Below are 25,193 nucleotides of genomic sequence, written 5' to 3'. Positions count from 1 at the left end.
GCACAGCAGGTTGCTGCGGCCCCTGTCCAAGCTGGCCTTGGATGTTCCCTGGCATGGGGTATGCACAGGCTCTCTGCGCTGGTCCCTGTGTCAGGGACAAGCACCCTGACAGGAAAGAACTTCTTGCCATCATGGAATGGATTCCAGCTCTTGCAGTTTCATCCCATTCCCCCTTGTTCTGTCACTTCAGTTGCTGACAAAGAGTCCTCTCCCACTTCCCTGTGGGTCAGGCTGTTCCTGCAGTGTCACACATGTGGCTGAAGCTGCAGCCAGGAGAGAGAGAAGCCAAGCTGGCAGAGAGAGGAAATGGGGAAAGTGACATGAGAGATGAGAGGAGAAGGAAAAAGTAGAGACATGCAAGGCATTGGGTTGGGTGATTTGTGGCATTCATGCCTTTTATTAGAGGCCAGGTTCTCTGGTGCACTCAATGACTGTGTGATTGCGGCGTGTCCACAGTGAGCCCGTGTGAGCGAGCTGCACTCCCAGAGGCCGGAGCACACTTGCTTCAAGTGCTGACGAATGAGGCCAGAGATGGGTCTTTGTGTGGAACTCCAAACGCTGTGCATTGCCATGAAGAGGGTCCAGGGCCAGAGAGAAAATGAGGCTGGGGTCTGAGGGTTTCATTCGGGGGGGAGAAGGGGTGAAGCCAGGACCAGCAGGGGAGAAGAGAGAGGAGAACATTCTCTGGAGAGTAGATATAAGGAAAAAATGGCAGTTGAAGTGGGTGATAGCAACAAAACCTGCAGATTGCAAGAGGCTGCAAGTGGCCATGGGTGAGAGCCTTGCATTCAGAGGGGTTTCTCTGTTTCACCTTGGTCCCCTTTGCCCTAAGGTATCACAGTTGCAATGAGAGGCCCCTGGGCCTCCACAAGTGCCCCCTTTTTGTTTTCAAGAATGAAGGCTTCTGCCATGGACTTTTGCAAGCGTTGAGCAAAACTGGATAGAATAACCAAGACAATGAATACAAGAAACAAAGCCCACAAAACAGTCTTGACTAAAGATGAAAGCCAGCCTTTCATGCCCCAGTCTTTCAACAGTCCAGTGAGCCAGTCGTTGTTGCCTTTTGTCTGGATCTTATTGATTTGATCTGTGAGCAGCTGGCCGCTCTGGTATACTGAGTCCCTATGTGAGAAGAGGTTGACATGCGTGGCCATGGGCAAGAAATTGTGGCTTGGCTGTGGAACCACCCATGCGAAGGCATGCGGCATAGTTAGGAGCATCCAGCTTCCTGCTGCAGTGGCAACAAAGGACAGCATCCTTTGACTTTAGCTAATTTAGTAGTGGGTGGAGGCTTGGGTGGCCTGAAAGTAAAGAGATAGGGAGATTGCAATGTGAACCTTAAATTCTGGTCCCACTAAACTTTCTCTTCTGTAAGGCAAGGGTTTGAAGTCAGCTTATTAGAAGAATCAAATATCAAGGCTAGAATACAGTTTTTCCAATTGTTAAGCGGGATATCGCAGTTAGTGGTGTCTGAGCTCTCTTGGTGTTGGTGTGTGTGGTCCACACTGCTTAGGAGATCTTCTTCTGTCCTTCTTCTTCTTTTCCAGGCTGCTGCTGTCTCTCTTAGGCTTTTGTTCTGTTTTTCTGATGGTGGCTGTGGTGTTTGCCTGGCCATTGGCAGAAGAGTTTTATGTTTTTTGCTGGGATGCGTCTTGGGCCTGCTGCTGTAGAGACACAAGCATATCCTCCCTCCCAAGTAATGAATGGGAAAGGGCCCATAATTTCTTTGGATTCAGGGTCTTTGATCAACACAGGTGGCTTTTCTTTTTATTGGGCTGCCAATTAAATATAAAATGCCTGATGACTGGGGGAGTTGTTCAAAAAGTTGAGCACATCAAGGGCCTTGGCCAGGCTCTCAATGGGAGATACTATGTGGACTCCCTGTCTCTGTTGATCAAGGATCCTTTGGATGGAAGAGTGGGCCCTCTGGACGATGGACTGTCCTGTGGCAGAGTGTGGTATGGCTGTGACATGTTTTGTAGCCCACTGGTCAGAAAATGGTTGGAATCAGTGGGAGGTATAAGCAGGACCATGATCAGTTTTAATTTCCTGTGGAACAGGGGAGGTGGAAAAGGCTAAAAAGGAACGTTTTATAGCATCTTTTGATTTTTCACCAGCATGGGCAGGGGCAGAAAGCGCAGCGTTGTCGGTGTGGATTGAGACGGGGATGTATTTTAGTCTCCCGAAAGGGGCTTGGTGTGTGATGTGTGATTGCCCGATCTGGAGAGTCTTTAGTCCTCTTGGATTGAGTACAGCTCTGACAGAAGCAAAGGCACGTTGCTGACAATTTGGGCAGGTGTTTGCCATGGATCTTGCCTGATCTTGGGTAATTTTAAAGATGCTGAGCGGTGCAGGAATGTTTTGATGGTAGAAGTGGTGGCGGATCCTAGCCTGGTCAGAAAGATTCCGTAGGGAGGTTTGGAGAAGCATTGCTGAGGCATCTGCTCTAGCATTGCCTACTATAAATGCAGGAAGGGTGGTATGAGACCTTGTGTGCATGATATAGTGTGGGTGTTGTCTGTGGGACAGAAGAAAAATGAAAGGGGAAAGCAAATGCTCTAGTTGGGGTTAGAAATGTCTTTGAAAATGGAATTTTCGGCCCGCTGCACTAGGTCATAGACATGTGCCGAATCAGTGATCAAAGGAAGAGGTTCTTTGAAAGTGGAGAAGGTTCTAAGGACTGCAGTCAATTCAGCAATTTGGGCAGGGTGAGGATCCCCTGTCTTGGCTTTTGTCTCTTGAGCAATGCGGGCCCAGGGCAGTGCAGAGCAGGGTGGGAAGCAGAGCCCGGAGCCTTTGGAGGCTGCAAGCCTTAAACATCAGCCCCTGCAGCAGCCCAGATGCAGGTGCCACAGTTGCCAAGGCTGTCAAGGCCTTGAGAGCGGGCAGGTGGATTTTGCATCCCTGTGGGCTGATGGCGGCTCTGGAGCCAGGAGTGGCTGTGGCTGCAGCAGGAAGGGTGGCTGAAAGTTTCCTGCCTTGCTTTGGTGGCATGGCTGCAGGGGCCAGTGCAGTGAGAGCCCCCTCTGGGCTGGTGACAGCTCAGCTCTTGGGGACGCGGCTGTGCCCCAGCCCAGGAGCAGCAGCAGTGGCCAGCGGCAGCAGTGGTGTCAGTGGGACCCCCTGTGCACAGGGACCCCCAGCCGCGGGGTGGCCGTGGCAGCAGCCCCAGGGAGCTCCAGCCCCGGGATCCCGGAACAAGTGGAAATCCCAACTGTGCAAACGCTGCCTGTGCCTCTTGGGTTTTCTTTGGTTGAGGGGATTTCGAGGTACGTTAGAAGTCTCTTTTTCTCTAACTTAGCTGTCGAAGGAAGAGTTGAGAAGTATGTGCTTCACTCTCTTAAGGTTGATTTTTATATTTTGTCTAAAACATTTTTTTGCTGGCCTGCTGAGGTTTGTTCAGCAGGTCAGCTTAAGGTACTCTTTTTGCCTCTTGGGTTGGTGTTATCTTTTATATTAAAACCTGACTATACTATGTTTGCAAGAATGTTTTAATACCTATTACTTAAGTTAGATAGTGACTTTCTACTTGAAACCAATATGTGAATGGTAATATCGTCTTTCATATGGATGCTAGCGAGAAGAAAGAGGAAGGACTGGGTACACCCAAATTTTTCTATCTATGTAGATAATACCAAACTCTTTCGTACAAGGTTCAAAACCTCTGTGTACAGTGCTCTAAATGTTTTCCGTTCACTTTGTGATTACTATTACTAGACTATCTAAATTGTTGTGACTTTTAATTCTTGACATAAAGGTGGTAACATGCTTTATGGGTTAAATTCAAAGGCCCAGGGGTCTTTGGCTACATGCCAGGGTCTCTGAACCCCCTGCCAGGGATTTAAAGCCCCCTGGCTGGGGCTGGAATCATTTAGGATGGTCAGGGGGAGGTCCGGGGTTCTGACAGTGCCCAAAGGAATGAGAAAGAGAAGTGAAGTTTTATAAAGAATCATTATTTATTTGCTGAACATCGGCAAACACGAGGATTTACAGAACACATTTCATTACAACAATCCTCATAACAACAACAACAACAACAATCTACTGCACATATTTCCATGGGATCCTATGGAGTAACAATCTTCAAAACATATTTACAAAGAACTACTAACCTAAGAACATATTTACAAAAATATCCTAACTTTTCAAACATATATACACTGCCGTAATATCTACAGCCATCATCTGCATCAGTCCTGGAAAGAAGAAAGAAGCAAAGCTGGAGTCAGCTGCCAGCACTGGGCCCTGCTGGGCCCCAGGAGCTGGGACAGGGCTGGCAGGGCTGGTGTGGCCCCAGGCAAGTGCAGGGCAGGCCAGGGCTGGTGCTTGTGGCAGCACAATCCAGGCCCCCTGTGGGCAGCGTGTCCCTGAGCGGGGCCATCCAGCCCAGCCCCAGCCTGGCGCCAGGGCAGCCACTGTGTCTGTGGGCAGGGCATGGGGAGCATCTGCCTGTCTTACTTGTGGGGCTCCATCTTCATCCAAGGACCATGGGCTCCTCCTCATCCTTCTCATCCACTTCCATCGCCTCGATGTCATCCTCCTCATCAACTTCCATCTCCTCAACCTGGTCTTCCACGTCCACCTCCATCATCTCTTCCTCATTCAGCACCATGTCCACTTCCATCGCCACCACAGTGTCTCTGTTAGTCTGCAAGAGACAGCACAATGTCACAGTGGGGTTCCTGTCCCACACCATCCATTCCCACATGGCTGCAGCCTGCTCAAGCAGGCTGCCCCCTCCCTGGAATGGCACAGTACCTCCACTGGCGCAGCAGTGCTCATCCTGCTGGGGTTGGTGCTCCAGAGCAGGCAGCAGGAAAAGCCCAGGCAGCAGCAGCAACAGCTGAGTGCTGACGGGCAGAGCGCAGAGCGAGCGCCAACTGAGCGCTGGCAGCAGGCAGAGTGTCTGCTGTGGTGGTTTCCAGGTGCTGGACGTTCCACCTGGAACGCTGTGGGAGCTGTGATGTCACAGAAGTTTCAGGGCCGCTCCACACTGGGAGATGGGCATGGTGGAATGATGAAATCCTTGAATGGTTTGGCCTGGAAGGGACCCTAAGGATCATCTGGTTCCAAGCTGAGCAGCCTCGCAGCACAGCAGGTTGCTGCGGCCCCTGTCCAAGCTGGCCTTGGATGTTCCCTGGCATGGGGTATGCACAGGCTCTCTGCGCTGGTCCCTGTGTCAGGGACAAGCACCCTGACAGGAAAGAACTTCTTGCCATCATGGAATGGATTCCAGCTCTTGCAGTTTCATCCCATTCCCCCTTGTTCTGTCACTTCAGTTGCTGACAAAGAGTCCTCTCCCACTTCCCTGTGGGTCAGGCTGTTCCTGCAGTGTCACACATGTGGCTGAAGCTGCAGGCAGGAGAGAGAGAAGCCAAGCTGGCAGAGAGAGGAAATGGGGAAAGTGACATGAGAGATGAGAGGAGAAGGAAAAAGTAGAGACATGCAAGGCATTGGGTTGGGTGATTTGTGGCATTCATGCCTTTTATTAGAGGCCAGGTTCTCTGGTGCACTCAATGACTGTGTGATTGCGGCGTGTCCACAGTGAGCCCGTGTGAGCGAGCTGCACTCCCAGAGGCCGGAGCACACTTGCTTCAAGTGCTGACGAATGAGGCCAGAGATGGGTCTTTGTGTGGAACTCCAAACGCTGTGCATTGCCATGAAGAGGGTCCAGGGCCAGAGAGAAAATGAGGCTGGGGTCTGAGGGTTTCATTCGGGGGGGAGAAGGGGTGAAGCCAGGACCAGCAGGGGAGAAGAGAGAGGAGAACATTCTCTGGAGAGTAGATATAAGGAAAAAATGGCAGTTGAAGTGGGTGATAGCAACAAAACCTGCGGATTGCAAGAGGCTGCAAGTGGCCATGGGTGAGAGCCTTGCATTCAGAGGGGTTTCTCTGTTTCACCTTGGTCCCCTTTGCCCTAAGGTATCACAGTTGCAATGAGAGGCCCCTGGGCCTCCACAAGTGCCCCCTTTTTGTTTTCAAGAATGAAGGCTTCTGCCATGGACTTTTGCAAGCGTTGAGCAAAACTGGATAGAATAACCAAGACAATGAATACAAGAAACAAAGCCCACAAAACAGTCTTGACTAAAGATGAAAGCCAGCCTTTCATGCCCCAGTCTTTCAACAGTCCAGTGAGCCAGTCGTTGTTGCCTTTTGTCTGGATCTTATTGATTTGATCTGTGAGCAGCTGGCCGCTCTGGTATACTGAGTCCTTATGTGAGAAGAGGTTGACATGCGTGGCCATGGGCAAGAAATTGTGGCTTGGCTGTGGAACCACCCATGCGAAGGCATGCGGCATAGTTAGGAGCATCCAGCTTCCTGCTGCAGTGGCAACAAAGGACAGCATCCTTTGACTTTAGCTAATTTAGTAGTGGGTGGAGGCTTGGGTGGCCTGAAAGTAAAGAGATAGGGAGATTGCAATGTGAACCTTAAATTCTGGTCCCACTAAACTTTCTCTTCTGTAAGGCAAGGGTTTGAAGTCAGCTTATTAGAAGAATCAAATATCAAGGCTAGAATACAGTTTTTCCAATTGTTAAGCGGGATATCGCAGTTAGTGGTGTCTGAGCTCTCTTGGTGTTGGTGTGTGTGGTCCACACTGCTTAGGAGATCTTCTTCTGTCCTTCTTCTTCTTTTCCAGGCTGCTGCTGTCTCTCTTAGGCTTTTGTTCTGTTTTTCTGATGGTGGCTGTGGTGTTTGCCTGGCCATTGGCAGAAGAGTTTTATGTTTTTTGCTGGGATGCGTCTTGGGCCTGCTGCTGTAGAGACACAAGCATATCCTCCCTCCCAAGTAATGAATGGGAAAGGGCCCATAATTTCTTTGGATTCAGGGTCTTTGATCAACACAGGTGGCTTTTCTTTTTATTGGGCTGCCAATTAAATATAAAATGCCTGATGACTGGGGGAGTTGTTCAAAATGTTGAGCACATCAAGGGCCTTGGCCAGGCTCTCAATGGGAGATACTATGTGGACTCCCTGTCTCTGTTGATCAAGGATCCTTTGGATGGAAGAGTGGGCCCTCTGGACGATGGACTGTCCTGTGGCAGAGTGTGGTATGGCTGTGACATGTTTTGTAGCCCACTGGTCAGAAAATGGTTGGAATCAGTGGGAGGTATAAGCAGGACCATGATCAGTTTTAATTTCCTGTGGAACAGGGGAGGTGGAAAAGGCTAAAAAGGAACGTTTTATAGCATCTTTTGATTTTTCACCAGCATGGGCAGGGGCAGAAACCGCAGCGTTGTCGGTGTGGATTGAGACGGGGATGTATTTTAGTCTCCCAAAAGGGGCTTGGTGTGTGATGTGTGATTGCCCGATCTGGAGAGTCTTTAGTCCTCTTGGATTGAGTACAGCTCTGACAGAAGCAAAGGCACGTTGCTGACAATTTGGGCAGGTGTTTGCCATGGATCTTGCCTGATCTTGGGTAATTTTAAAGATGCTGAGCGGTGCAGGAATGTTTTGATGGTAGAAGTGGTGGCGGATCCTAGCCTGGTCAGAAAGATTCCGTAGGGAGGTTTGGAGAAGCATTGCTGAGGCATCTGCTCTAGCATTGCCTACTATAAATGCAGGAAGGGTGGTATGAGACCTTGTGTGCATGATATAGTGTGGGTGTTGTCTGCGGGACAGAAGAAAAATGAAAGGGGAAAGCAAATGCTCTAGTTGGGGTTAGAAATGTCTTTGAAAATGGAATTTTCGGCCCGCTGCACTAGGTCATAGACATGTGCCGAATCAGTGATCAAAGGAAGAGGTTCTTTGAAAGTGGAGAAGGTTCTAAGGACTGCAGTCAATTCAGCAATTTGGGCAGGGTGAGGATCCCCTGTCTTGGCTTTTGTCTCTTGAGCAATGCGGGCCCAGGGCAGTGCAGAGCAGGGTGGGAAGCAGAGCCCGGAGCCTTTGGAGGCTGCAAGCCTTAAACATCAGCCCCTGCAGCAGCCCAGATGCAGGTGCCACAGTTGCCAAGGCTGTCAAGGCCTTGAGAGCGGGCAGGTGGATTTTGCATCCCTGTGGGCTGATGGCGGCTCTGGAGCCAGGAGTGGCTGTGGCTGCAGCAGGAAGGGTGGCTGAAAGTTTCCTGCCTTGCTTTGGTGGCATGGCTGCAGGGGCCAGTGCAGTGAGAGCCCCCTCTGTGCTGGTGACAGCTCAGCTCTTGGGGACGCGGCTGTGCCCCAGCCCAGGAGCAGCAGCAGTGGCCAGCGGCAGCAGTGGTGTCAGTGGGACCCCCTGTGCACAGGGACCCCCAGGCGCGGGGTGGCCGTGGCAGCAGCCCCAGGGAGCTCCAGCCCCGGGATCCCGGAACAAGTGGAAATCCCAACTGTGCAAACGCTGCCTGTGCCTCTTGGGTTTTCTTTGGTTGAGGGGATTTCGAGGTACGTTAGAAGTCTCTTTTTCTCTAACTTAGCTGTCGAAGGAAGAGTTGAGAAGTATGTGCTTCACTCTCTTAAGGTTGATTTTTATATTTTGTCTAAAACATTTTTTTGCTGGCCTGCTGAGGTTTGTTCAGCAGGTCAGCTTAAGGTACTCTTTTTGCCTCTTGGGTTGGTGTTATCTTTTATATTAAAACCTGACTATACTATGTTTGCAAGAATGTTTTAATACCTATTACTTAAGTTAGATAGTGACTTTCTACTTGAAACCAATATGTGAATGGTAATATCGTCTTTCATATGGATGCTAGCGAGAAGAAAGAGGAAGGACTGGGTACACCCAAATTTTTCTATCTATGTAGATAATACCAAACTCTTTCGTACAAGGTTCAAAACCTCTGTGTACAGTGCTCTAAATGTTTTCCGTTCACTTTGTGATTACTATTACTAGACTATCTAAATTGTTGTGACTTTTAATTCTTGACATAAAGGTGGTAACATGCTTTATGGGTTAAATTCAAAGGCCCAGGGGTCTTTGGCTACATGCCAGGGTCTCTGAACCCCCTGCCAGGGATTTAAAGCCCCCTGGCTGGGGCTGGAATCATTTAGGATGGTCAGGGGGAGGTCCGGGGTTCTGACAGTGCCCAAAGGAATGAGAAAGAGAAGTGAAGTTTTATAAAGAATCATTATTTATTTGCTGAACATCGGCAAACACGAGGATTTACAGAACACATTTCATTACAACAATCCTCATAACAACAACAACAACAACAATCTACTGCACATATTTCCATGGGATCCTATGGAGTAACAATCTTCAAAACATATTTACAAAGAACTACTAACCTAAGAACATATTTACAAAAATATCCTAACTTTTCAAACATATATACACTGCCGTAATATCTACAGCCATCATCTGCATCAGTCCTGGAAAGAAGAAAGAAGCAAAGCTGGAGTCAGCTGCCAGCACTGGGCCCTGCTGGGCCCCAGGAGCTGGGACAGGGCTGGCAGGGCTGGTGTGGCCCCAGGCAAGTGCAGGGCAGGCCAGGGCTGGTGCTTGTGGCAGCACAATCCAGGCCCCCTGCGGGCAGCGTGTCCCTGAGCGGGGCCATCCAGCCCAGCCCCAGCCTGGCGCCAGGGCAGCCACTGTGTCTGTGGGCAGGGCATGGGGAGCATCTGCCTGTCTTACTTGTGGGGCTCCATCTTCATCCAAGGACCATGGGCTCCTCCTCATCCTTCTCATCCACTTCCATCGCCTCGATGTCATCCTCCTCATCAACTTCCATCTCCTCAACCTGGTCTTCCACGTCCACCTCCATCATCTCTTCCTCATTCAGCACCATGTCCACTTCCATCGCCACCACAGTGTCTCTGTTAGTCTGCAAGAGACAGCACAATGTCACAGTGGGGTTCCTGTCCCACACCATCCATTCCCACATGGCTGCAGCCTGCTCAAGCAGGCTGCCCCCTCCCTGGAATGGCACAGTACCTCCACTGGCGCAGCAGTGCTCATCCTGCTGGGGTTGGTGCTCCAGAGCAGGCAGCAGGAAAAGCCCAGGCAGCAGCAGCAACAGCTGAGTGCTGACGGGCAGAGCGCAGAGCGAGCGCCAACTGAGCGCTGGCAGCAGGCAGAGTGTCTGCTGTGGTGGTTTCCAGGTGCTGGACGTTCCACCTGGAACGCTGTGGGAGCTGTGATGTCACAGAAGTTTCAGGGCCGCTCCACACTGGGAGATGGGCATGGTGGAATGATGAAATCCTTGAATGGTTTGGCCTGGAAGGGACCCTAAGGATCATCTGGTTCCAAGCTGAGCAGCCTCGCAGCACAGCAGGTTGCTGCGGCCCCTGTCCAAGCTGGCCTTGGATGTTGGTGGGCATGGGGTATGCACAGGCTCTCTGCGCTGGTCCCTGTGTCAGGGACAAGCACCCTGACAGGAAAGAACTTCTTGCCATCATGGAATGGATTCCAGCTCTTGCAGTTTCATCCCATTCCCCCTTGTTCTGTCACTTCAGTTGCTGACAAAGAGTCCTCTCCCACTTCCCTGTGGGTCAGGCTGTTCCTGCAGTGTCACACATGTGGCTGAAGCTGCAGCCAGGAGAGAGAGAAGCCAAGCTGGCAGAGAGAGGAAATGGGGAAAGTGACATGAGAGATGAGAGGAGAAGGAAAAAGTAGAGACATGCAAGGCATTGGGTTGGGTGATTTGTGGCATTCATGCCTTTTATTAGAGGCCAGGTTCTCTGGTGCACTCAATGACTGTGTGATTGCGGCGTGTCCACAGTGAGCCCGTGTGAGCGAGCTGCACTCCCAGAGGCCGGAGCACACTTGCTTCAAGTGCTGACGAATGAGGCCAGAGATGGGTCTTTGTGTGGAACTCCAAACGCTGTGCATTGCCATGAAGAGGGTCCAGGGCCAGAGAGAAAATGAGGCTGGGGTCTGAGGGTTTCATTCGGGGGGGAGAAGGGGTGAAGCCAGGACCAGCAGGGGAGAAGAGAGAGGAGAACATTCTCTGGAGAGTAGATATAAGGAAAAAATGGCAGTTGAAGTGGGTGATAGCAACAAAACCTGCGGATTGCAAGAGGCTGCAAGTGGCCATGGGTGAGAGCCTTGCATTCAGAGGGGTTTCTCTGTTTCACCTTGGTCCCCTTTGCCCTAAGGTATCACAGTTGCAATGAGAGGCCCCTGGGCCTCCACAAGTGCCCCCTTTTTGTTTTCAAGAATGAAGGCTTCTGCCATGGACTTTTGCAAGCGTTGAGCAAAACTGGATAGAATAACCAAGACAATGAATACAAGAAACAAAGCCCACAAAACAGTCTTGACTAAAGATGAAAGCCAGCCTTTCATGCCCCAGTCTTTCAACAGTCCAGTGAGCCAGTCGTTGTTGCCTTTTGTCTGGATCTTATTGATTTGATCTGTGAGCAGCTGGCCGCTCTGGTATACTGAGTCCTTATGTGAGAAGAGGTTGACATGCGTGGCCATGGGCAAGAAATTGTGGCTTGGCTGTGGAACCACCCATGCGAAGGCATGCGGCATAGTTAGGAGCATCCAGCTTCCTGCTGCAGTGGCAACAAAGGACAGCATCCTTTGACTTTAGCTAATTTAGTAGTGGGTGGAGGCTTGGGTGGCCTGAAAGTAAAGAGATAGGGAGATTGCAATGTGAACCTTAAATTCTGGTCCCACTAAACTTTCTCTTCTGTAAGGCAAGGGTTTGAAGTCAGCTTATTAGAAGAATCAAATATCAAGGCTAGAATACAGTTTTTCCAATTGTTAAGCGGTATATCGCAGTTAGTGGTGTCTGAGCTCTCTTGGTGTTGGTCTGTGTGGTCCACACTGCTTAGGAGATCTTCTTCTGTCCTTCTTCTTCTTTTCCAGGCTGCTGCTGTCTCTCTTAGGCTCTTTTGTTCTGTTTTTCTGATGGTGGCTCTGGTGTTTGCCTGGCCATTGGCAGAAGGGTTTTATGTTTTTTGCTGGGATGCGTCTTGGGCCTGCTGCTGTAGAGACACAAGCATATCCTCCCTCCCAAGTAATGAATGGGGAAGGGTCCATAATTTGTTTGGATTCAGGGTCTTTGATCAGCACAGGTGGCTTTTCTTTTTATTGGGCTGCCAATTAAATATAAAATGCCTGATGACTGGGGGAGTTGTTCAAAAAGTTGAGCACATCAAGGGCCTTGGCCTCCAATGGGAGATACTATGTGGACTCCCTGTCTCTGTTGATCAAGGATCCTTTGGATGGAAGAGTGGGCCCTCTGGACGATGGACTGTCCTGTGGCAGAGTGTGGTATGGCTGTGACATGTTTTGTAGCCCACTGGTCAGAAAATGGTTGGAATCAGTGGGAGGTATAAGCAGGACCATGATCAGTTTTAATTTCCTGTGGAACAGGGAAGGTGGAAAAGGCTAAAAAGGAACGTTTTATAGCATCTTTTGATTTTTCAGCAGCATGGGCAGGGGCAGAAAGCGCAGCGTTGTCGGTGTGGATTGAGACGGGGATGTATTTTAGTCTCCCAAAAGGGGCTTGGTGTGTGATGTGTGATTGCCCGATCTGGAGAGTCTTTAGTCCTCTTGGATTGAGTACAGCTCTGACAGAAGCAAAGGCACGTTGCTGACAATTTGGGCAGGTGGCTGCCATGAATCTTGCCTGATCTTGGGTAATTTTAAAGATGCTGAGCGGTGCAGGAATGTTTTGATGGTAGAAGTGGTCGCGGATCCTAGCCTGGTCAGAAAGATTCCGTAGGGAGGTTTGGAGAAGCATTGCTGAGGCATCTGCTCTAGCATTGCCTACTATAAATGCAGGAAGGGTGGTATGAGACCTTGTGTGCATGATATAGTGTGGGTGTTGTCTGTGGGACAGAAGAAAAATGAAAGGGGAAAGCAAATGCTCTAGTTGGGGTTAGAAATGTCTTTGAAAATGGAATTTTCGGCCCGCTGCACTAGGTCATAGACATGTGCCGAATCAGTGATCAAAGGAAGAGGTTCTTTGAAAGTGGAGAAGGTTCTAAGGACTGCAGTCAATTCAGCAATTTGGGCAGGGTGAGGATCCCCTGTCTTGGCTTTTGTCTCTTGAGCAATGCGGGCCCAGGGCAGTGCAGAGCAGGGTGGGAAGCAGAGCCCGGAGCCTTTGGAGGCTGCAAGCCTTAAACATCAGCCCCTGCAGCAGCCCAGATGCAGGTGCCACAGTTGCCAAGGCTGTCAAGGCCTTGAGAGCGGGCAGGTGGATTTTGCATCCCTGTGGGCTGATGGCGGCTCTGGAGCCAGGAGTGGCTGTGGCTGCAGCAGGAAGGGTGGCTGAAAGTTTCCTGCCTTGCTTTGGTGGCATGGCTGCAGGGGCCAGTGCAGTGAGAGCCCCCTCTGTGCTGGTGAGAGCTCAGCTCTTGGGGACGCGGCTGTGCCCCAGCCCAGGAGCAGCAGCAGTGGCCAGCGGCAGCAGTGGTGTCAGTGGGACCCCCTGTGCACAGGGAGCCCCAGCCACGGGGTGGCCGTGGCAGCAGCCCCAGGGAGCTCCAGCCCCGGGATCCCGGAACAAGTGGAAATCCCAACTGTGCAAACGCTGCCTGTGCCTCTTGGGTTTTCTTTGGTTGAGGGGATTTCGAGGTACGTTAGAAGTCTCTTTTTCTCTAACTTAGCTGTCGAAGGAAGAGTTGAGAAGTATGTGCTTCACTCTCTTAAGGTTGATTTTTATATTTTGTCTAAAACATTTTTTTGCTGGCCTGCTGAGGTTTGTTCAGCAGGTCAGCTTAAGGTACTCTTTTTGCCTCTTGGGTTGGTGTTATCTTTTATATTAAAACCTGACTATACTATGTTTGCAAGAATGTTTTAATACCTATTACTTAAGTTAGATAGTGACTTTCTACTTGAAACCAATATGTGAATGGTAATATCGTCTTTCATATGGATGCTAGCGAGAAGAAAGAGGAAGGACTGGGTACACCCAAATTTTTCTATCTATGTAGATAATACCAAACTCTTTCGTACAAGGTTCAAAACCTCTGTGTACAGTGCTCTAAATGTTTTCCGTTCACTTTGTGATTACTATTACTAGACTATCTAAATTGTTGTGACTTTTAATTCTTGACATAAAGGTGGTAACATGCTTTATGGGTTAAATTCAAAGGCCCAGGGGTCTTTGGCTACATGCCAGGGTCTCTGAACCCCCTGCCAGGGATTTAAAGCCCCCTGGCTGGGGCTGGAATCATTTAGGATGGTCAGGGGGAGGTCCGGGGTTCTGACAGTGCCCAAAGGAATGAGAAAGAGAAGTGAAGTTTTATAAAGAATCATTATTTATTTGCTGAACATCGGCAAACACGAGGATTTACAGAACACATTTCATTACAACAATCCTCATAACAACAACAACAACAACAATCTACTGCACATATTTCCATGGGATCCTATGGAGTAACAATCTTCAAAACATATTTACAAAGAACTACTAACCTAAGAACATATTTACAAAAATATCCTAACTTTTCAAACATATATACACTGCCGTAATATCTACAGCCATCATCTGCATCAGTCCTGGAAGGAAGAAAGAAGCAAAGCTGGAGTCAGCTGCCAGCACTGGGCCCAGCTGGGCCCCAGGAGCTGGGACAGGGCTGGCAGGGCTGGTGTGGCCCCAGGCAAGTGCAGGGCAGGCCAGGGCTGGTGCTTGTGGCAGCACAATCCAGGCCCCCTGCGGGCAGCGTGTCCCTGAGCGGGGCCATCCAGCCCAGCCCCAGCCTGGCGCCAGGGCAGCCACTGTGTCTGTGGGCAGGGCATGGGGAGCATCTGCCTGTCTTACTTGTGGGGCTCCATCTTCATCCAAGGACCATGGGCTCCTCCTCATCCTTCTCATCCACTTCCATCGCCTCGATGTCATCCTCCTCATCAACTTCCATCTCCTCAACCTGGTCTTCCACGTCCACCTCCATCATCTCTTCCTCATTCAGCACCATGTCCACTTCCATCGCCACCACAGTGTCTCTGTTAGTCTGCAAGAGACAGCACAATGTCACAGTGGGGTTCCTGTCCCACACCATCCATTCCCACATGGCTGCAGCCTGCTCAAGCAGGCTGCCTCCTCCCTGGAATGGCACAGTACCTCCACTGGCGCAGCAGTGCTCATCCTGCTGGGGTTGGTGCTCCAGAGCAGGCAGCAGGAAAAGCCCAGGCAGCAGCAGCAACAGCTGAGTGCTGACGGGCAGAGCACAGAGCGAGCGCCAACTGAGCGCTGGCAGCAGGCAGAGTGTCTGCTGTGGTGGTTTCCAGGTGCTGGACGTTCCACCTGGAACGCTGTGGGAGCTGTGATGTCACAGAAGTTTCAGGGCCGCTCCACACTGGGAGATGGGCATGGTGGAATGATGAAATCCTTGAATGGTTTGGCCTGGAAGGGACCCTAAGGATCATCTGGTTCCAAGCTGAGCAGCCTCGCAGCACAGCAGGTTGCTGCGGCCCCTGTCCAAGCTGGCCTTGGATGTTCCCTGGCATGGGGTATGCACAGGCTCTCTGCGCTGGTCCCTGTGTCAGGGACAAGCACCCTGACAGGAAAGAACTTCTTGCCATCATGGAATGGATTCCAGCTCTTGCAGTTTCATCCCATTCCCCCTTGTTCTGTCACTTCAGTTGCTGACAAAGAGTCCTCTCCCACTTCCCTGTGGGTCAGGCTGTTCCTGCAGTGTCACACATGTGGCTGAAGCTGCAGCCAGGAGAGAGAGAAGCCAAGCTGGCAGAGAGAGGAAATGGGGAAAGTGACATGAGAGATGAGAGGAGAAGGAAAAAGTAGAGACATGCAAGGCATTGGGTTGGGTGATTTGTGGCATTCATGCCTTTTATTAGAGGCCAGGTTCTCTGGTGCACTCAATGACTGTGTGATTGCGGCGTGTCCACAGTGAGCCCGTGTGAGCGAGCTGCACTCCCAGAGGCCGGAGCACACTTGCTTCAAGTGCTGACGAATGAGGCCAGAGATGGGTCTTTGTGTGGAACTCCAAACGCTGTGCATTGCCATGAAGAGGGTCCAGGGCCAGAGAGAAAATGAGGCTGGGGTCTGAGGGTTTCATTCGGGGGGGAGAAGGGGTGAAGCCAGGACCAGCAGGGGAGAAGAGAGAGGAGAACATTCTCTGGAGAGTAGATATAAGGAAAAAATGGCAGTTGAAGTGGGTGATAGCAACAAAACCTGCGGATTGCAAGAGGCTGCAAGTGGCCATGGGTGAGAGCCTTGCATTCAGAGGGGTTTCTCTGTTTCACCTTGGTCCCCTTTGCCCTAAGGTATCACAGTTGCAATGAGAGGCCCCTGGGCCTCCACAAGTGCCCCCTTTTTGTTTTCAAGAATGAAGGCTTCTGCCATGGACTTTTGCAAGCGTTGAGCAAAACTGGATAGAATAACCAAGACAATGAATACAAGAAACAAAGCCCACAAAACAGTCTTGACTAAAGATGAAAGCCAGCCTTTCATGCCCCAGTCTTTCAACAGTCCAGTGAGCCAGTCGTTGTTGCCTTTTGTCTGGATCTTATTGATTTGATCTGTGAGCAGCTGGCCGCTCTGGTATACTGAGTCCTTATGTGAGAAGAGGTTGACATGCGTGGCCATGGGCAAGAAATTGTGGCTTGGCTGTGGAACCACCCATGCGAAGGCATGCGGCATAGTTAGGAGCATCCAGCTTCCTGCTGCAGTGGCAACAAAGGACAGCATCCTTTGACTTTAGCTAATTTAGTAGTGGGTGGAGGCTTGGGTGGCCTGAAAGTAAAGAGATAGGGAGATTGCAATGTGAACCTTAAATTCTGGTCCCACTAAACTTTCTCTTCTGTAAGGCAAGGGTTTGAAGTCAGCTTATTAGAAGAATCAAATATCAAGGCTAGAATACAGTTTTTCCAATTGTTAAGCGGGATATCGCAGTTAGTGGTGTCTGAGCTCTCTTGGTGTTGGTCTGTGTGGTCCACACTGCTTAGGAGATCTTCTTCTGTCCTTCTTCTTCTTTTGCAGGCTGCTGCTGTCTCTCTTAGGCTCTTTTGTTCTGTTTTTCTGATGGTGGCTCTGGTGTTTGCCTGGCCATTGGCAGAAGGGTTTTATGTTTTTTGCTGGGATGCGTCTTGGGCCTGCTGCTGTAGAGACACAAGCATATCCTCCCTCCCAAGTAATGAATGGGGAAGGGTCCATAATTTGTTTGGATTCAGGGTCTTTGATCAGCACAGGTGGCTTTTCTTTTTATTGGGCTGCCAATTAAATATAAAATGCCTGATGACTGGGGGAGTTGTTCAAAAAGTTGAGCACATCAAGGGCCTTGGCCTCCAATGGGAGATACTATGTGGACTCCCTGTCTCTGTTGATCAAGGATCCTTTGGATGGAAGAGTGGGCCCTCTGGACGATGGACTGTCCTGTGGCAGAGTGTGGTATGGCTGTGACATGTTTTGTAGCCCACTGGTCAGAAAATGGTTGGAATCAGTGGGAGGTATTAGCAGGACCATGATCAGTTTTAATTTCCTGTGGAACAGGGAAGGTGGAAAAGGCTAAAAAGGAACGTTTTATAGCATCTTTTGATTTTTCACCAGCATGGGCAGGGGCAGAAAGCGCAGCGTTGTCGGTGTGGATTGAGACGGGGATGTATTTTAGTCTCCCGAAAGGGGCTTGGTGTGTGATGTGTGATTGCCCGATCTGGAGAGTCTTTAGTCCTCTTGGATTGAGTACAGCTCTGACAGAAGCAAAGGCACGTTGCTGACAATTTGGGCAGGTGGCTGCCATGAATCTTGCCTGATCTTGGGTAATTTTAAAGATGCTGAGCGGTGCAGGAATGTTTTGATGGTAGAAGTGGTGGCGGATCCTAGCCTGGTCAGAAACATTCCGTGGGGAGGTTTGGAGAAGCATTGCTGAGGCATCTGCTCTAGCATTGCCTACTATAAATGCAGGAAGGGTGGTATAAGACCTTGTGTGCATGATATAGCGTGGGTGTTGTCTGTGGGACAAAAGAGAAATGAAAGGGGAAAGCAAATGCTCTAGTTGGGGTTAGAAATGTCTTTGAAAATGGAATTTTCGGCCCGCTGCACTAGGTCATAGACATCTGCCGAATCAGTGATCAAAGGAAGAGGTTCTTTGAAAGTGGAGAAGGTCCTAAGGACTGCAGTCAATTCAGCAATTTGGGCAGGGTGAGGATGCCCTGGCTTGGCTTTTGTCTCTTGAGCAATGCGGGCCCAGGGCAGTGCAGAGCAGGGTGGGAAGCAGAGCCCGGAGCCTTTGGAGGCTGCAAGCCTTAAACATCAGCCCCTGCAGCAGCCCAGATGCAGGTGCCACAGTTGCCAAGGCTGTCAAGGCCTTGAGAGCGGGCAGGTGGATTTTGCATCCCTGTGGGCTGATGGCGGCTCTGGAGCCAGGAGTGGCTGTGGCTGCAGCAGGAAGGGTGGCTGAAAGTTTCCTGCCTTGCTTTGGTGGCATGGCTGCAGGGGCCAGTGCAGTGAGAGCCCCCTCTGTGCTGGTGACAGCTCAGCTCTTGGGGATGCGGCTGTGCCCCAGCCCAGGAGCAGCAGCAGTGGCCAGCGGCAGCAGTGGTGTCAGTGGGACCCCCTGTGCACAGGGAGCCCCAGCCGTGGGGTGGCCGTGGCAGCAGCCCCAGGGAGCTCCAGCCCCGGGATCCCGGAACAAGTGGAAATCCCAACTGTGCAAACGCTGCCTGTGCCTCTTGGGTTTTCTTTGGTTGAGGGGATTTCGAGGTACGTTAGAAGTCTCTTTTTCTCTAACTTAGCTGTCGAAGGAAGAGTTGAGAAGTATGTGCTTCACTCTCTTAAGGTTGATTTTTATATTTTGTCTAAAACATTTTTTTGCTGGCCTGCTGAGGTTTGTTCAGCAGGTCAGCTTAAGGTACTCTTTTTGCCTCTTGGGTTGGTGTTATCTTTTATATTAAAACCTGACTATACTATGTTTGCAAGAATGTTTTAATACCTATTACTTAAGTTAGATAGTGACTTTCTACTTGAAACCAATATGTGAATGGTAATATCGTCTTTCATATGGATGCTAGCGAGAAGAAAGAGGAAGGACTGGGTACACCCAAATTTTTCTATCTATGTAGATAATACCAAACTCTTTCGTACAAGGTTCAAAACCTCTGTGTACAGTGCTCTAAATGTTTTCCGTTCACTTTGTGATTACTATTACTAGACTATCTAAATTGTTGTGACTTTTAATTCTTGACATAAAGGTGGTAACATGCTTTATGGGTTAAATTCAAAGGCCCAGGGGTCTTTGGCTACATGCCAGGGTCTCTGAACCCCCTGCCAGGGATTTAAAGCCCCCTGGCTGGGGCTGGAATCATTTAGGATGGTCAGGGGGAGGTCCGGGGTTCTGACAGTGCCCAAAGGAATGAGAAAGAGAAGTGAAGTTTTATAAAGAATCATTATTTATTTGCTGAACATCGGCAAACACGAGGATTTACAGAACACATTTCATTACAACAATCCTCATAACAACAACAACAACAACAATCTACTGCACATATTTCCATGGGATCCTATGGAGTAACAATCTTCAAAACATATTTACAAAGAACTACTAACCTAAGAACATATTTACAAAAATATCCTAACTTTTCAAACATATATACACTGCCGTAATATCTACAGCCATCATCTGCATCAGTCCTGGAAGGAAGAAAGAAGCAAAGCTGGAGTCAGCTGCCAGCACTGGGCCCTGCTGGGCCCCAGGAGCTGGGACAGGGCTGGCAGGGCTGGTGTGGCCCCAGGCAAGTGCAGGGCAGGCCAGGGCTGGTGCTTGTGGCAGCACAATCCAGGCCCCCTGCGGGCAGCGTGTCCCTGAGCGGGGCCATCCAGCCCAGCCCCAGCCTGGCGCCAGGGCAGCCACTGTGTCTGTGGGCAGGGCATGGGGAGCATCTGCCTGTCTTACTTGTGGGGCTCCATCTTCATCCGAGGACCATGGGCTCCTCCTCATCCTTCTCATCCACTTCCATCGCCTCGATGTCATCCTCCTCATCAACTTCCATCTCCTCAACCTGGTCTTCCACGTCCACCTCCATCATCTCTTCCTCATTCAGCACCATGTCCACTTCCATCGCCACCACAGTGTCTCTGTTAGTCTGCAAGAGACAGCACAATGTCACAGTGGGGTTGCTGTCCCACACCATCCATTCCCACATGGCTGCAGCCTGCTCAAACAGGCTGCCTCCTCCCTGGAATGGCACAGTACCTCCACTGGCGCAGCAGTGCTCATCCTGCTGGGGTTGGTGCTCCAGAGCAGGCAGCAGGAAAATCCCAGGCAGCAGCAGCAACAGCTGAGTGCTGACGGGCAGAGCGCAGAGCGAGCGCCAACTGAGCGCTGGCAGCAGGCAGAGTGTCTGCTGTGGTGGTTTCCAGGTGCTGGACGTTCCACCTGGAACGCTGTGGGAGCTGTGATGTCACAGAAGTTTCAGGGCCGCTCCACACTGGGAGATGGGCATGGTGGAATGATGAAATCCTTGAATGGTTTGGCCTGGAAGGGACCCTAAGGATCATCTGGTTCCAAGCTGAGCAGCCTCGCAGCACAGCAGGTTGCTGCGGCCCCTGTCCAAGCTGGCCTTGGATGTTGGTGGGCATGGGGTATGCACAGGCTCTCTGCGCTGGTCCCTGTGTCAGGGACAAGCACCCTGACAGGAAAGAACTTCTTGCCATCATGGAATGGATTCCAGCTCTTGCAGTTTCATCCCATTCCCCCTTGTTCTGTCACTTCAGTTGCTGACAAAGAGTCCTCTCCCACTTCCCGGTGGGTCAGGCTGTTCCTGCAGTGTCACACGTGTGGCTGAAGCTGCAGCCAGGAGAGAGAGAAGCCAAGCTGGCAGAGAGAGGAAATGGGGAAAGTGACATGAGAGATGAGAGGAGAAGGAAAAAGTAGAGACATGCAAGGCATTGGGTTGGGTGATTTGTGGCATTCATGCCTTTTATTAGAGGCCAGGTTCTCTGGTGCACTCAATGACTGTGTGATTGCGGCGTGTCCACAGTGAGCCCGTGTGAGCGAGCTGCACTCCCAGAGGCCGGAGCACACTTGCTTCAAGTGCTGATGAATGAGGCCAGAGATGGGTCTTTGTGTGGAACTCCAAACGCTGTGCATTGCCATGAAGAGGGTCCAGGGCCAGAGAGAAAATGAGGCTGGGGTCTGAGGGTTTCATTCGGGGGGGAGAAGGGGTGAAGCCAGGACCAGCAGGGGAGAAGAGAGAGGAGAACATTCTCTGGAGAGTAGATATAAGGAAAAAATGGCAGTTGAAGTGGGTGATAGCAACAAAACCTGCAGATTGCAAGAGGCTGCAAGTGGCCATGGGTGAGAGCCTTGCATTCAGAGGGGTTTCTCTGTTTCACCTTGGTCCCCTTTGCCCTAAGGTATCACAGTTGCAATGAGAGGCCCCTGGGCCTCCACAAGTGCCCCCTTTTTGTTTTCAAGAATGAAGGCTTCTGCCATGGACTTTTGCAAGCGTTGAGCAAAACTGGATAGAATAACCAAGACAATGAATACAAGAAACAAAGCCCACAAAACAGTCTTGACTAAATCACAGAATCACAGAATCATGAGTTTGGAAGAGACCCCTAAGATCATCAAGTCCAACCTATGCCCTAACATCTCAACTAGACTATAGCACCAAGTGGCATGTCCAGTCTTTTTTTAAACACATCCAGTGATGGTGATTCCACCACCTCCCTGGGAAGACAGTTCCAGTGCTTTATTATTCTTTCAGTGAAAATTTTTTTCCTAATATCTAACCTATACCTTCCCTGACGTAGCTTGAGACTGTGTCCCCTTGTTCTGTCAGTTGCTGCCCGGTGGAAGAGACCGACCCCCACCTGTCTACAACCTCCCTTCAGGAAGTTGTAGAGAGCAATAAGGTCACCTCTAAGCCTCCTCTTCTCCAGGCTAAACAACCCCAGCTCCCTCAAATGTTCCTCGTAGGGCTTGTTTTCCAAGCCCCTCACCAGCCTCGTTGCTCTCCTCTGGACACGCTCAAGTATCTCAATATCCTTCCTAAATTGAGGGGCCCAGAACTGGACACAGTACTCAAGATGTGGCCTCACCAGTGCCGAGTACAGGGGGAGAATGACCTCCCTGCTCCTGCTGCTCACACAAGTCCTAATGCAGGCCAGGATGCCGTTGGCCTTCTTGGCCACCAAGGCACATTGCTGGCTCATATCCAATCGGCTGTCAACCAGCACCCCCAGGTCCCTTTCTGCCTGAACACTATCGAGCCACACTGTCCCCAGCCTGTAACGCTGTAGGGGATTTTTGTGGCCAAAATGCAGAACACGGCACTTAGACTTATTAGACTTCATATTGTTGGACGTAAAGATGAAAGCCAGCCTTTCATGCCCCAGTCTTTCAACAGTCCAGTGAGCCAGTCGTTGTTGCCTTTTGTCTGGATCTTATTGATTTGATCTGTGAGCAGCTGGCCGCTCTGGTATACTGAGTCCTTATGTGAGAAGAGGTTGACATGCGTGGCCATGGGCAAGAAATTGTGGCTTGGCTGTGGAACCACCCATGCGAAGGCATGCGGCATAGTGAGGAGCATCCAGCTTCCTGCTGCAGTGGCAACAAAGGACAGCATCCTTTGACTTCAGCTAATTTCGTAGTGGGAGGAGGCTTGGGTGGCCTGAAAGTATAGAGATAGGGAGATTGCAATGTGAACCTTAAATTCTGGTCCCACTAAACTTTCTCTTCTGTAAGGCAAGGGTTTGAAGTCTTCTTATTAGAAGAATCAAATATCAAGGCTAGAATACAGTTTTTCCAATTGTTAAGCGGGATATCGCAGTTAGTGGTGTCTGAGCTCTCTTGGTGTTGGTGTGTGTGGTCCACACTGCTTAGGAGATCTTCTTCTGTCCTTCTTCTTTTCCAGGCTGCTGCTGTCTCTCTTAGGCTCTTTTGTTCTGTTTTTCTGATGGTGGCTCTGGTGTTTGCCTGGCCATTGGCAGAAGGGTTTTATGTTTTTTGCTGGGATGCGTCTTGGGCCTGCTGCTGTAGAGACACAAGCATATCCTCCCTCCCAAGTAATGAATGGGGAAGGGTCCATAATTTGTTTGGATTCAGGGTCTTTGATCAGCACAGGTGGCTTTTCTTTTTATTGGGCTGCCAATTAAATATAAAATGCCTGATGACTGGGGGAGTTGTTCAAAAAGTTGAGCACATCAAGGGCCTTGGCCTCCAATGGGAGATACTATGTGGACTCCCTGTCTCTGTTGATCAAGGATCCTTTGGATGGAAGAGTGGGCCCTCTGGACGATGGACTGTCCTGTGGCAGAGTGTGGTATGGCTGTGACATGTTTTGTAGCCCACTGGTCAGAAAATGGTTGGAATCAGTGGGAGGTATTAGCAGGACCATGATCAGTTTTAATTTCCTGTGGAACAGGGAAGGTGGAAAAGGCTAAAAAGGAACGTTTTATAGCATCTTTTGATTTTTCACCAGCATGGGCAGGGGCAGAAACCGCAGCGTTGTCGGTGTGGATTGAGACGGGGATGTATTTTAGTCTCCCAAAAGGGGCTTGGTGTGTGATGTGTGATTGCCCGATCTGGAGAGTCATTAGTCCTCTTGGATTGAGTACAGCTCTGACAGAAGCAAAGGCATGTTGCTGACAATTTGGGCAGGTGTTTGCCATGGATCTTGCCTGATCTTGGGTAATTTTAAAGATGCTGAGCGGTGCAGGAATGTTTTGATGGTAGAAGTGGTCGCGGATCCTAGCCTGGTCAGAAACATTCCGTGGGGAGGTTTGGAGAAGCATTGCTGAGGCATCTGCTCTAGCATTGCCTACTATAAATGCAGGAAGGGTGGTATAAGACCTTGTGTGCATGATATAGCGTGGGTGTTGTCTGTGGGACAAAAGAGAAATGAAAGGGGAAAGCAAATGCTCTAGTTGGGGTTAGAAATGTCTTTGAAAATGGAATTTTCGGCCCGCTGCACTAGGTCATAGACATGTGCCGAATCAGTGATCAAAGGAAGAGGTTCTTTGAAAGTGGAGAAGGTCCTAAGGACTGCAGTCAATTCAGCAATTTGGGCAGGGTGAGGATGCCCTGGCTTGGCTTTTGTCTCTTGAGCAATGCGGGCCCAGGGCAGTGCAGAGCAGGGTGGGAAGCAGAGCCCGGAGCCTTTGGAGGCTGCAAGCCTTAAACATCAGCCCCTGCAGCAGCCCAGATGCAGGTGCCACAGTTGCCAAGGCTGTCAAGGCCTTGAGAGCGGGCAGGTGGATTTTGCATCCCTGTGGGCTGATGGCGGCTCTGGAGCCAGGAGTGGCTGTGGCTGCAGCAGGAAGGGTGGCTGAAAGTTTCCTGCCTTGCTTTGGTGGCATGGCTGCAGGGGCCAGTGCAGTGAGAGCCCCCTCTGTGCTGGTGACAGCTCAGCTCTTGGGGATGCGGCTGTGCCCCAGCCCAGGAGCAGCAGCAGTGGCCAGCGGCAGCAGTGGTGTCAGTGGGACCCCCTGTGCACAGGGAGCCCCAGCCGTGGGGTGGCCGTGGCAGCAGCCCCAGGGAGCTCCAGCCCCGGGATCCCGGAACAAGTGGAAATCCCAACTGTGCAAACGCTGCCTGTGCCTCTTGGGTTTTCTTTGGTTGAGGGGATTTCGAGGTACGTTAGAAGTCTCTTTTTCTCTAACTTAGCTGTCGAAGGAAGAGTTGAGAAGTATGTGCTTCACTCTCTTAAGGTTGATTTTTATATTTTGTCTAAAACATTTTTTTGCTGGCCTGCTGAGGTTTGTTCAGCAGGTCAGCTTAAGGTACTCTTTTTGCCTCTTGGGTTGGTGTTATCTTTTATATTAAAACCTGACTATACTATGTTTGCAAGAATGTTTTAATACCTATTACTTAAGTTAGATAGTGACTTTCTACTTGAAACCAATATGTGAATGGTAATATCGTCTTTCATATGGATGCTAGCGAGAAGAAAGAGGAAGGACTGGGTACACCCAAATTTTTCTATCTATGTAGATAATACCAAACTCTTTCGTACAAGGTTCAAAACCTCTGTGTACAGTGCTCTAAATGTTTTCCGTTCACTTTGTGATTACTATTACTAGACTATCTAAATTGTTGTGACTTTTAATTCTTGACATAAAGGTGGTAACATGCTTTATGGGTTAAATTCAAAGGCCCAGGGGTCTTTGGCTACATGCCAGGGTCTCTGAACCCCCTGCCAGGGATTTAAAGCCCCCTGGCTGGGGCTGGAATCATTTAGGATGGTCAGGGGGAGGTCCGGGGTTCTGACAGTGCCCAAAGGAATGAGAAAGAGAAGTGAAGTTTTATAAAGAATCATTATTTATTTGCTGAACATCGGCAAACACGAGGATTTACAGAACACATTTCATTACAACAATCCTCATAACAACAACAACAACAACAATCTACTGCACATATTTCCA

This window comes from Passer domesticus, chromosome 10 (assembly GCF_036417665.1).
Source record: "Passer domesticus isolate bPasDom1 chromosome 10, bPasDom1.hap1, whole genome shotgun sequence".
Lineage (NCBI taxonomy): Eukaryota > Metazoa > Chordata > Aves > Passeriformes > Passeridae > Passer > Passer domesticus.
This window is presented reverse-complemented; position numbering follows the sequence as displayed.